Below are 13,664 nucleotides of genomic sequence, written 5' to 3'. Positions count from 1 at the left end.
AACGTCCGTCTGACAGTCCAATAATGTTTTAAGCAGCTCATTTATGGCCAGCCGAAATTGGTGGAAATCGGCTCAGATTAAAATATATCTCCCCAAAATTTTAAACCAAACATGTTTGTGGTCAGAGTAGGAGTAATCTTGGTAGACTTTCCTTGGGTACTTGTGGGTTAGTACCAAATTTCCTACCAATTTCCTTTACTTTCCTTACCAGTTGCTGCAGCTCCGCCATTGGTGGTATTTTCGGCGTGTCGAACGGAAGTTAGACTAATGCTAGGTACATTTTGCAATTATCCTGCTTCAGTACAGTTACTTCCGATATTGAAAACTCCGATATTGAAAACTCTGAGTGAGACTGAAAACAGTCTCACCGGCATCACCACCCTCATTGATGTATTCTAGAAAGACATGAATCCTTCGGTTTTTACATGATTCTCGCCTTGACGACTTAAATCATGGAACACCTAGAACCAATTTGAAGATCCGCCATAACGGTTTCACTTTCCCCTTGGTTGAGGACTATCTAAACCTCTGTCTTTTTATGGATCAGGCACCTGGTTGATAATGCAACTACACATCGAGCCGACGCACTTCCCGCGAAATCTTGGGCTAACCAATAGCCCCCACATTGTTCCCAATAGGGGACAATCCCAAATTATCGGGCTGAAATCTCTGTTTCACGAGCTCCTGACACTTATAGGGTTCTCGACAAAGTCTTCTTTAATTTTTCTCCTATCGAGAGCGTCCCCAGGTGGTGGATAAAGGGTAGTTGGAGGATCATACTAAACTGACGACTGACTACAGTACAAATCCTGAATAACTTAATAACATCGAGTGTCGTTTAACTGCCCAATAGTCACGACCACCATCATCCTCCAATTAAGTTTGTTTTAAATCGATATATATTTTTTTGCTAGGTTCCAATATAAATTCTTGGATCACTTCTCTCCCCCATTCGACTCTGGTGATTTCATTAATGGTTTAAATAACATTTTTGCAATGATATACATCACGAGGACTTCAATTATCAGTCTATTGATTTATTGTTCCAATATCAATTATTATTTTGAATCGATTTTGAAATTGTAAAAAAGAGTTCATTGGAAAGACAAAAAACGAACTGAAATACAAAGAGCAATAATAATAACATGACTTGTTAGCAATGGCATTCATGCAAAAAAAAATTATGGTAGGGGGATAGTAGCAACAAAATGTTGTTTAAGCCAAAAATAACAGCAGCAAAATACAGAGGCACACAAAACAAGACAAATGTTGGCTCAGATCTAACAAAATTAAACATAAGTTACAAACCACACACAAACATATACGTACCACTCAGACATATTCTAATGGCATTTTTAACAAATATAGCATATAAGCAGATACCATAACATTTTTCTTTACATCTTCCTTCCGTTTGTAGTGTTCCAAATTCGGGATTCAGCAGTTACCCAGTTACTTTTGTGTTCCAGACAAATGCAAACAACCCACTCCTCGCCCTCATCATTGTGTTTTTTGCTGTTGTTGGTGGTGGCCCTTAATGCTTATCTACAAAATCATTTTATTTTTTTGCTTTTACTTTGCTTTCTATTTACAATTTTCTTTTGGCCAGAATCCAGTCATGGATGGCTATGCCATGGCTGGCTTCACTGTGGGTGTGTGCTGAGAGTGTGTATGTATGTGTGTCCTTCTTTCATATGCAAAGCTTGTTGCAGAAATTGTATTTGAATATTTATTACACATATAACTATAATTTATTTGCCATAATTTATCATCGTCTTCTATGCTCCTCGCGTTAGATGTTTCCCGGCTAATTCGTACTGTTTCCTGTGTCTGTATTCCGACTTCCATTATTATTTGATGCTTATTGGCGGAGGATGTTCCATTCATTACTGTTTTGCATCAAATTTGCTTGTGTGTGTGTGTGTGTTTGCATGTTTGACATTGTGCCTTCATTCCGTACAAATAATCTCATTACTGAATTTCCTTGTTATGCCTTTCTGCTGTAATGATGGTCGTTTGCTTAATTGGCCAAAACCAGAAATGTTGTGAACACAAAGCCAAAATGGCAATGGAAAAATCCTTCATGTTAACATTATTTTGTCAATTTGCCTGATTTGTTTTTGATGTAGCATACGTAGTAAAAGAAGTCAATTGGTAGCAAAAATACTGCGCTTCGAAATAATAGATGCTTAGAAGCTGGAAAGAGAACATTAATAGATATAATATGCCCTCCTTGTGTTAGTCCTAAAGAGTATTGTTTAAAACAATTACTTACTTACTTAGCTGGCTTGTTACAGAACGGTTGTTCCATAAGCCGAGCTTAAAAAAGATTTCCAAGCGCGTCGGCCTTGTGCGCAAGTCCACCAATTTGGAAGACCACGTTCCAAGATGTTGTTTTCTACTTTGTTTTTCCATCTAATTCGTGGCCTTCCCCTTCTACGGGAACCATCAGTAGGCTCATTTTTATATGCCTGTTGAGCTGGGGCATTTTCATTCATCCGCACAACATGGCCTAGCCACCGTAGTCGCTGCAGCTCAATACGACTGACTATGTCGATGTCCGCCTATAAATTGTAAAGCTCGTGGTTCATTCGACGCCGATATTCACCGTCGACGCAGATCGGCCCGTAGATCTTTCGGAGAATTTTTCTCTCAAACACCCCAAGAGCTGCCTCATCTGCTTACGCATTTTTATATGCCTGTTGAGCTGGGGCATTTTCATTCATCCGCACAACATGGCCTAGCCACCGTAGTCGCTGCAGCTCAATACGACTGACTATGTCGATGTCCGCCTATAAATTGTAAAGTGTGTTCATTCGACGCCGATATTCACCGTCGACGCAGATCGGCCCGTAGATCTTTCGGAGAATTTTTCTCTCAAACACCCCAAGAGCTGCCTCATCTGCTTACGCAAGTACCCATGCTTCTGATCCATATAATAGCACGGGTAGTATCAGCGTCTTGTAAAGTGTGAGTTTGGTTGGCGGGAGTTGGCCTTGTTTCTAAACTGCTTACTTAGACCATAGTAGTATCTGTTGGCCATCACAATCCTTCTCCGAATTTCAAAACTGATGTCATTCATTTTATTTATGGCAGTACCAAGGTATATAAAGTCTTTAACTACCTCGAAGCGAGTCTACTGGACGTCTTGCGCGTTGATACCATCAGCTTGGTCTTCTCGCCTTTACTGCCAGACCCACTTTGGCAGACTCCTTTTCAATTTGTTCAAAGATGGCTGTTACCGCTCGCAATGTTCGACCCATTATATCGATGTCATCGGCGTAGGCGAGTAATGGTCCGCTCTATATTCAATTTAATACCCTCGGCCAAATTTCGAGTAAATCGAAATTTATGGTGCCCTTTATGTAAATGGTGCACCGAAGGGCACGATAATATGTATGACATATATCAAAATCTGAACCGATTTCCACAAACCTATGCAAAATTTTCCTCAATCGGACAAATATTGGGAGTTTGGTGTATCATTCACAAAAAATCGGATGAAACTATATATGGGAGCTACATCTAAATCTAAACGGATTCCAACAAAACTTTGCATACATAAGTATGGACCTGATTCAGTGCGCTGTGCAAAATTATGTCCCAAATGGACAAATATTTTGAGTTTGATGCACCATTTACCTAAAATCGGACGAATATATATAGGAGCTATATCTAAATCTGCACCGATTTCAACAAATTTTCCCTGACATTAAACTTAACCTAATTCAGTACGCTGTGCAAATATTTGTCCCAATCGGACAAATATTGGAAGTTTGGTGCATCATTTACCTAAAATCGGACGAATCTATATATATGGGAGCTATATCTAAATCTAAACCGATTCCAACAAAACTGCGCATACATTAGTTGGGACCTGATTCAGTACTCTGTGCAAAGTTTTGCTTCAATCGGACCAATATCGGGAGTTTGCTGCACTATTTACATTAAATCGGACAATATAGTTTCGTCCGATTTAATGGGAGCTATATCTAAATCTCAACCGATTTTCTCCAATTTCAGTAAGATTTGCCCTTGGGCCATATAAGTGATATGTGCCAAATTCCATCCAAATCGGATCATAAATATCATAAGGAACCATGGGTCTATCTCGATTATTTTTGCCTGTTACAAACACATGCACAATGCCATAATGTCCTGCACCACACTGTGGCGTAGGGTATAAAAATCTACGCACATTGATGATGAATTTATGCTACTGTTCAACGTTGAAGAAATGTCCGCTAGTTGTTTACAAATATTATTTAAAAAATTTTTTTTTTTTGCTTGATAGTCCTTGAAAAATATATGTTTTCAAAATTTCAAATTATTTATTATTCTACTTAAATAATTCTGAAAACATTATAATCGAAATAAACAAAAAAACTCTCTTTAACTTTGAATCTAATTTCATTTTCCTAAGAATTGTAATTTGTTGATTAAGACATCCACACAGATGCAGCTAGCTCTCTCTTTGTTTGCTTTGTCTAGCTGGCTGACTGGTTAACTCTGAAATTTCTTTGTAAAAGTGCAAAATTTAAATTTCACGCTTTGTTGCAAACTAGCCCTGGGCGTCGGACAAATATGAATGGCACCAAAAGTGACAGTTGAATATTTCTTCTAAAAATTCGACACTCATCTTCTGGCAGTGACATTTTCTAATGAAAAGGGTTAGTTTATAAAATGCAAGACCATTCGTACATTCAATTGTGTGTATTTGCGGTGTGTGTTTGTGTTTATTTGTGTCCAGTGTGGCCAAAGGCATTCAAACCGAAAAAAACCAAACATATTTCAATTGGCTAGTAATAGAAAAAGAGAAACACAAAACTGGATGTCGTCATCAAAATAAAATTTATTTTGTCTATGACAGACAGACAGTGGCGGTGAATAATTCATAAAAAACGAATAGTTCACTGACATTGCAAGAGGCCCAAGCATGAAATAATAATAATTCAGGTTTGTGTGTATTATTTTCTTCACTGCCAATCTCGTTCCAGTTAATGTTCTTTTCTCTCTCATGATTTTGGATACCTAGACTACGATTACAGCCCCCCCCCAAAAACCCTTGACCTTGTAAAAGTCTCAAGTATAATAAGCGTATTTGTTGTCATATCAACAGAAAGGTAATTAAGCGTTTATTCCATCGTCTGGTCCAGTGACAAGTTGTTATTAAACAAACAAACAAAAAACATTTTTTCTTGTTTTATTTGTGCCACCTTGATATTCAAAAGAACGACATTTATTCTTTGGCCAACAAAAGGAAAATTGTCTAAAAGAAAATAAAACTAATAAATCATTATGGCTTTGCATACAGAATATTTTTATCTTAAATGTTTAATGTTCGAATATATAAAATGCAGTTTGCTGCTGTCTACGACTTTCGAATATTTTCTACAGAGATAAGTGATAATGTTGGCCCTTGAAAAAATATTCTCATTGATGGTCCTTGCGAAATATTTTTTAATATATTAACTCCTCCCTTGGGCTTTGCAAAACCAGTAAGGAAAGTAGTAAAGTCGGACGGGGCCGACTATATGATATCCTTCACCACTATGGGTATATTCAACAGATGGGATCCTAAACATTTCATTCCGCAACCTATACTAAATTTTGGTCAGATATAGAGTTGCTTCTTACAATGGGAAATTATGTAAATAAATTTAAAGCAAAATATCGAAATCTTAACCGATATCTTCATTTACTTATAAATCCAAATATCGTGAAAATCGAAGGATATACTTTGGTGCACCATTTACATAAAATCGGACGAATATATATATATATAAATCTGTACCGATTTTCAGGAAATTTTACACACGTCGTTCCAGGCTTAATTCAGAATGTTATGCCAAATTTCGTGCAAATCGAAGGATATATAGGGACTTTGGTGCACCATTTACATGAAGTCGGACAAACTATATATGGGAGCTATATCTAAATCTGGACCGATTTTCTCGAAACTTAACACACGTCATTCTTGACCTAATTGAGTACTTTATGCCAAATTTCGTGCAAATCGAAGCATACATAGGTGCTTTGGTGCCCCATTAACCTTCAATCGGACGAAAATATATATGGGGGCTATATCTCAATCTAGACCGATTTTCACGAAACTTAGCACACATCATTCTAGACTTAACTCAGTACGCTGTCCTAAATTTCATGCAAATCGAAAGGTATATAGGGACTTTGGTGCACTATTTACATAAAATCGGACAAAACTATATATGGGAGCTATATCCAAATCGAATGATATATAGGGACTTTGGTGCACCATTTACGTTAAATCGGACGAAATTATAAATGGGAGCTATATCTAAATCTAAACCAATTATTGGGAAACTTGGCACACAGCATTCTGCACCTAATTCAGTACTCTATAGCAAATTTCGTGCAAATCGAAAGATATATAGGGACTTTGGGGCACCATTTACATGAAATCGGACGAAACTATATATGGGAGCTATATCTAAATCTGGACCGATTTTCTCGAAACTTGGCAGACATCATTCTAGACTCAATTCAGTACGTTATGCCTAATTTAGTGCAAATCGAAGGATATATAGGGACTTTGGTGCACCATTTACATGAAATCGGACGAAACTATATATGGGAGCTATATCTAAATCTGGACCGATTTTCTTGAAACTTGGCAGACACCATTCTAGACCTAAATGATTAGGCTGTACCAAATTTCGTGCAAATCGCAAGATATATAGGGACATTGGGGCACCATTTACATGAAATCGGACGAAACTATATATGGGAGCTATATCTAAATTTGGACCGATTTTCTCGAAACTTGGCAGACATCATTCAAGGCTCAATTCAGTACGTTATGCCTAATTTAGTGCAAATCGAAGGATATATAGGGACTTTTGCACAATATTTACATGAAATCGGACGAAACTATATATGGGAGCTATATCTAAATCTGGACCGATTTTCTCGAAACTTGGCGGACATCATTCTAGGCTTAATTCAGTACGTTGTGCCAAATTTCGTGCAAATCGAAAGATATATAGGGACTTTGGGGCACCATTTACATGAAATCGGACGAAACTATATATGGGAGCTATATCTAAATCTGGACCGATTTTCATGAATCTTGGCAGACATCATTCTAGACCTAAATGATAAGGCTGTACCAAATTTCGTGCAAATCGAAAGATATATAGGGACCGTTTACATTAAATCGGTAAAATATATATATGGGAGCTATATCTAAATCTGAACCGATTTTTTCCCAATTTCAATAGGGTTCGTCCTTGGGCCGAATAAGTGACCTTGCCAAATTTCATCCAATTCGGATCATAAATGCGACCTGTACTTTGTTTACAATTTAACATGGACAGACAGACGGACGGACATGCATAAATCTACTTAGAAAGTGATTCTATGCATATTCTCAAAAGGAATTAAAAGGAACCATGTGTCTATCTCGTTTCCTTTTGCCTGTTACAAACATATGCACAAAGACATAATACCCTGTACCACAGTGTGGTGAAGGGTATAAATACTCGTTTAAAATCTGCTCATTCTTTGGAACTTGAAAAAATATACTTTAAAACACCGTGCATCCTTTGGTCCTTGAAAAAACATTCTTTGAAGAATCCACTCTCCTTTTGGGCTTTGCAAAATATTCTTTCAATAATTCACGTCTTCTTCGGGCCTTTAAAAAATCAACAGCTCAATTGGGACTTGAAAATAAATATATTTTTTTAAGTATTCTTTATAAAAACTCACACCTCTCTTGGCATTGAGAAATATTTTTAAACGAATCACGCCTTCTTTGGGTCCTTAAAAATTTGTTTAAACAAATCACGCCTTCTTTGGGTCCTTAAAAATATTTGTAAACAAATCACGCCTTCTTTGGGTCCTTAAAAATATTTTTTAAAAAACCACGCCTGCTTTTGACCATGCAATTTTTGTAAAGCACCCTGTCTGATTGAAGTCCCGAGAAAATATTATGTAAAATTCCCCATCCTGTGTTACTTCTTAAAAAAATGACTTAACAAGACTATCCTTTAGTCGTTAAAAAATTCTGGTTGGTTAAAAAATTAGTCCTTAAAAACTATTCTTTAAAAATCCACGCCTTGTGGTAGTCCTTAAAAATATTTAAGCCTTGAACTAGTATTCCCCTGGCCTTTATATTCTTTCTCCTTAAATCCAGAAGGTCTCAAATCCAGGTTACTGATGGTCCCTGAAAAGTATTCTTCTGAAAAATTCCCTTTTGAAGTTTTCGTTGCTATTTAATTACATCCGTATTTGTTTCCGCTTTTCTTACTACTTAATGTAAAGTTTATCGTCTTCCTACCACAAGGTCGTTAAATATACTCCAGGCTATAGATGATATAGCGGCGGCTGCCTCTGCTGCCACAGGAGGTGTTTATAATTTTTCCAAAAACAAAACTTTTTTATTTACTTTTGGAAATGTTCGTCTTTTTACTTTCAGTTTTTTGTCAGTATGCAAAGTGTGGTTGTATGGATGTTGATGGCACATTGAGTATGTTGTTTGATGGTGTATGTGAATATGTTCTTTTTAAACACATATACATACGTACATTATATAATTATAAAAAATGTAAATATTTATATTATTATGAAAGATGTACGCATCTTCGAAGCTGTGCTACGCTTTGGCACTTTCAAACCAAAAACAAAAATAATGTTTTTTTTTGCGTAAATTGTTTTTAATTTCTTTTTTCTGGCACTTGGTTGCATGAATGTTCTTGTTGTTCATTTTCATCATAATTATGTTTTTTCTTGTTGTTATTAAATGATAAGGTTCTTAATAACAACAAAACAACACACATAAATTCTTATAAAATATTCATAACAAATAATAAAAAACAAAAACGAAAAAGTTGCTGCTGGACTCACAGCCTGTGACATCATGCGTATGATGAGGTTGCACGCAAGAAGAACAAGAAATGGAAATGTGGAAAATTGAAATAAATTACACAGATTTTTATTTACTACATAGTTTATGCAATATACATGTATTTCCGATATTCAGGATTCCGGTATATAGGTAAAAAGATTCGCCTCCAAAAAAAATACCTTATGCCACCGCTAGTACTTAAAGGCATAATTTAATGTTGCCCTAAATTAACAAGACATAATTAACTAAACTGACAATAATTATTTTTTTTATTTTCCGCATTATCTTAGTTGAAATCATCCGATGTGTTATAATTTTCATTGGTTTAAAATAGGGTTTTCCCCAATCCACTTCTGAATTAATAGTGGCTACCTTTTGACAGTTTTTTTTTTCGTAGCTGTTTGTCTCACATTTATATTCATTTGCGCAACGGAAATGCGTATATACAAAAATAAAGAAATGCGTAAGAAATATCATTATTGGTACACTGATGGTTAAGAATATAGCAACATCTTTAGTGTGGACTTTTAAAGGATATTTTTCAAGGAATTTCAACAAGTGTGTTTTTTTTAAAATATTTTAAGGACCTTCAATTAGAGTGGAATTATTAAGGAATTTTTTTTCAAGAACCTTCCATAAGCGTAGATTAAAAAAAAATGAAGACTATTTTTCAATGGCAGGTAGAAGGTTTTTTAAAATATATTTCATTTCTAGGACCAGCCATAACCGAGGGTTTTTACTACTATTTTTCAAGAACCATCCATAAGCGTGGATTGTTAAAAGATTTTTTCAAGGGCCTTCAAGAAGCGTGAATTTTTTAAATAATATTTTTAAGGATTAACTGAGCTAGAGGCCTGGATTTTTTAAAAAATATTTTTCAAGGACCTTCCATAAGCGTAGATTTTTTAAAAAATATTTTTCAAGGACCTTCCATAAGCGTAGATTTTTTAAAGAAGAATTTTAAGGACCTTCCGTGGATTTTTTAAAAATATTTTTCAATGACCTTCCATAATCGTGGATTCTTTAAACAATATTTTTCAATGACCTTCCATAATCGTGAATTCTTGAAAGAATATTTTTCAATGACATTCCATAATCGTGGATTCTTGAAAGAATATTTTTCATCTATTTTGAAATTGGATTATTTTAAAGATATCTTTCAAGGACCTTCCATAAACGTGGTTTTTAAAGGATATTTTGTTATAGAATATTTTCGAAGACTTTTAAGAAGCGTGAATTTTTTAAAGAATATTTTTCAATGACCTTCCATGAGCGCGGATTTTTCCAGGACTTTCAAGAATGATATTCTTCAAGGACCTTCCATAAGCTTTGTTTTTCCAAGGACCTCCAAGAAGTATGGATTCTATTATAGAATATTTTTCAACGACCTTCCATAGGCGTGGGTTTAAAGAAGCGTGGATTTTTTAAAGAATATTTTTCAAATATTCTTAAAAAAATCTGTTCATTCTTTGGGGATTAAAAAATATTCTTAAAAAATCTGTTCATTCTTTGGGGATTAAAAAATATTTTTTAAAAAAAGCTGTTCATTCTTTGGGGATTAAAAAATATTCTTAAAAAAATCTGTTCATTCTTTGGTTTTTGAAAAAATATTTTTTAAAAAATCCACGTCTTGTGTTGGTTTTTGAAAAAATATTCTTTAAAAAATCCACGCCTTGTGTTGGTTTTTGAAAAAATATTCTTTAAAAAATCCACGCCTTGTGTTGGTTTTTGAAAAAATATTCTTTAAAAAATCCACGCCTTGTGTTGGTTTTTGAAAAAATATTCTTTAAAAAATCTACGCCTTGTGTTGGTTTTTGAAAAAATATTCTTTAAAAAATCCACGCCTTGTGTTGGTTTTTGAAAAAATATTCTCTAAAAAATCCACGCCTTGTGGATTTTAAAAACAAGGACTTTAAAGAGGCGTGGATGTTTCAAAGAATATTTTTCAAAGACTTTAAAGAATATTTTTCAAGGACCTTCAATAAGCGTGGATTTTTTTTAAAATAATATTTTTTAAAGAAACTTCAATAAACGTGAAGTTTTTAAAGGAATGTTTTTCAAGGATCTTCAATAAACGTGAATTTTTTAAAAGAATAATTTTCAAGGATATTCAATAAGCTTGGATTTTTTAAGAGAATATTTTTCAAGGACCTTCAATTAGCGTGGATATTTTAAAAGAATATTTTTCAAGGACCTTCAATTAGCGTGGATTTTTTAAAAGAATATTTTTCAAGGATTTTCAATAAGCGTGGATTATTTTAGAAGAATATTTTTCAAGGACCTTCAATAAACGTGCATTTTTTAAAAGAATATTTTTCAAGGATCTTCAATAAGCGCAGATTTTTTGCACCAAACATGTACAATCAGTTTTATTTTATGACAATATAATGTCCAACAGTGTGTCAGCGTGTGTGTCTATGTATGTGTAAGTCGACATGTTTGAATAATTTTCCATTCTGGAAAATTTATTGTTTATACGTTGTGTGCCGAACAGCGAAAAAAAAACATAATTTAAACATGCATTCACTTAATGAATGTGTTGATGTATTGTTAAATTGCTCGATGTTGCAAAAACAGCAGCAACAGCAACAAAGGCAGGAACATCATCAACAAAAATAACAGAAACAAACATAACCAACCTTAATAATAAAGCAAAAACGGAAAAGAGAGAAACCCGCGACTTCCAATAACACTGCTGACGATAATGTTAAAAAGTGACAACAAAAGTGTACACCAACAACAACTGTTCATCGTGGTGAAGTGATGCTGGTGCCGTTCTTGTGACAGCCTTTTTCTCTGACGGCTGATGAAGATGACAATGCGAATGTGACGCCACATGATGAAAGACTTTCGCAGCGAAAAAACACTCTGGAGGAGGAAGGGGAAAAATTAAAATGTCAACATTACCCGAAAAAGAAAAACACATTTAACCATCCACATGATGGCGGCACACTCAGCGCGTAGGGCGAACGCACTTTCACCACATCGGCCTCTTTTATGTGACGAATATTAATTAAGTTGAAAAGCCACGCAAATATCTTCATAAATAATCATAAAGCCTGGCAAGCAGTTACAGTAATCGGTGGAGAAATAGCATGCATACAAAAGGCATGGATAATGCAATTAGCCAGAGAGAGAGTCAGTAAGTGAGTGAAGAGTTTTGATTGCGAACTGAACGACCGACTCAAGAGATTGTCAAGGTATACAGTAAACAGTTAATTTGTGTTAATTTGAAATATGACCTGTTTTTCTGAAGTAAAGGAGACATTTGAGGTACAATTTTGAGGTAGGGGGATGACTGCTATTGATTGAGCCACTTAAAAGTTTACAAAACAAGTAAACTTTTATGGGAGTGATGATAGTCTTAATGAATTACTGGTTAAAACCGAATCCTTCAACAATGTAGAAGGTACTAGAAGGAGAAAACCGATGGATTTCGAATCCAGGTTTCGTAAAAATATTTCATCCTTTCATACTGGATTCAGAAATGTTCAAAACTATATCGGGGATGTACTAGAACCAGACGGATAAAGGTTGGCAAAATATAATGCCATGAGTTGGTCTTTGAAAATATTTTTTAAAAAAATCACGCTTTGTGTCGGTCTCTGAAAATATTTTTTTTAAAAATTTACGCTTTGTGTCGGTCTTTGAAAATATTTTTTTAAAAATTTACGCTTTGTGTCGGTCTCTGAAAAAATATTTTTTTTTAAATTCACGCTTTGTGTCGGTCTCTGAAAATATTTTTTTAAAAAAACCAGACCTTGTGTTGGTCTCTGAAAATATTTTTTTAAAAAATCCACGCCTTGTGTTGGTCTCTGAAAATATTTTTTAAAAAATCCAGTCAGTCTTTGAAAAGAGCGTAGATTTGTTAAAGGATTCTTAATTTTTTAATCTACTATTTTATTATTTATTTATTTCTTTATTATTATTATTATTATTTTTTTTTTTTGATTTTCAAGATTTAAGTAAGGAAAGTAGTATAGTCGGACTGGGCCGACTATATGATACCCTTCACCACTTTGGGTATATTGCGCATATGTATCCTTACATTTGCATGTCAATGTTCCCTCGACGGAACATACGTATGTCTTTCTACAACCTATGACAAATTTAATTTCATTCGGGCAGATTTAGAGTCGTCTGCGTACCATGGGACAAATTTACGGAAAACGTTTTATAGCAAAATTGATATACGCTATTCGGTACACTGCACTGTTCGAAATACACATGGAACGCAATAACATCATTTAAGTCTTAATTTGATACATTGTTCACAATTTCTTGTTAATCGGACAAACATTAGGAGTTTGGATTGCCATATACAGTGAGTGTAATAAGTATTTTGCCTCAATACAAATTTGACAAAATTCCAATATATACGTCTATAGCCAGAATACTAAAGCCATAAAATGAATTATGTGTGATGGAATATGTTTGTGGACATATTTAGATCGTATTTATGCAAGAATCATTGCGAAAGACCTATTGGTCTCGAAGATATCGGCCGAAATCTATAACAATCCAAAAATGTTTATCACAAAAAAGTATTTTGCTTTTTATAATTATTTTAGAAAAAAATGTTGCATAGAACACCTTTTGGTCTTTTTATAGTTACCATTGCGGGTAACGACATACTATAAGTGACTTGGCAACGATTCCAATAAACCACGGCATTTTTTCGCGAGTATTTTCTCACATTTACGTTCAATACATTCTCCAGCAATATTTTATTTAATATTTTGTAATTTCTCGTCCTAATCTCAAAATCAGAGTATTAAAT

This window comes from Musca vetustissima, unplaced genomic scaffold (assembly GCF_032173495.1).
Source record: "Musca vetustissima isolate MV318-11 ecotype Yass unplaced genomic scaffold, APGP_CSIRO_Mvet_v1 utg15267, whole genome shotgun sequence".
In the NCBI taxonomy this organism is placed as follows: domain Eukaryota; kingdom Metazoa; phylum Arthropoda; class Insecta; order Diptera; family Muscidae; genus Musca; species Musca vetustissima.
The sequence above is the reverse complement of the archived record's forward strand: the minus strand, read 5'-3'. Positions refer to the sequence as shown.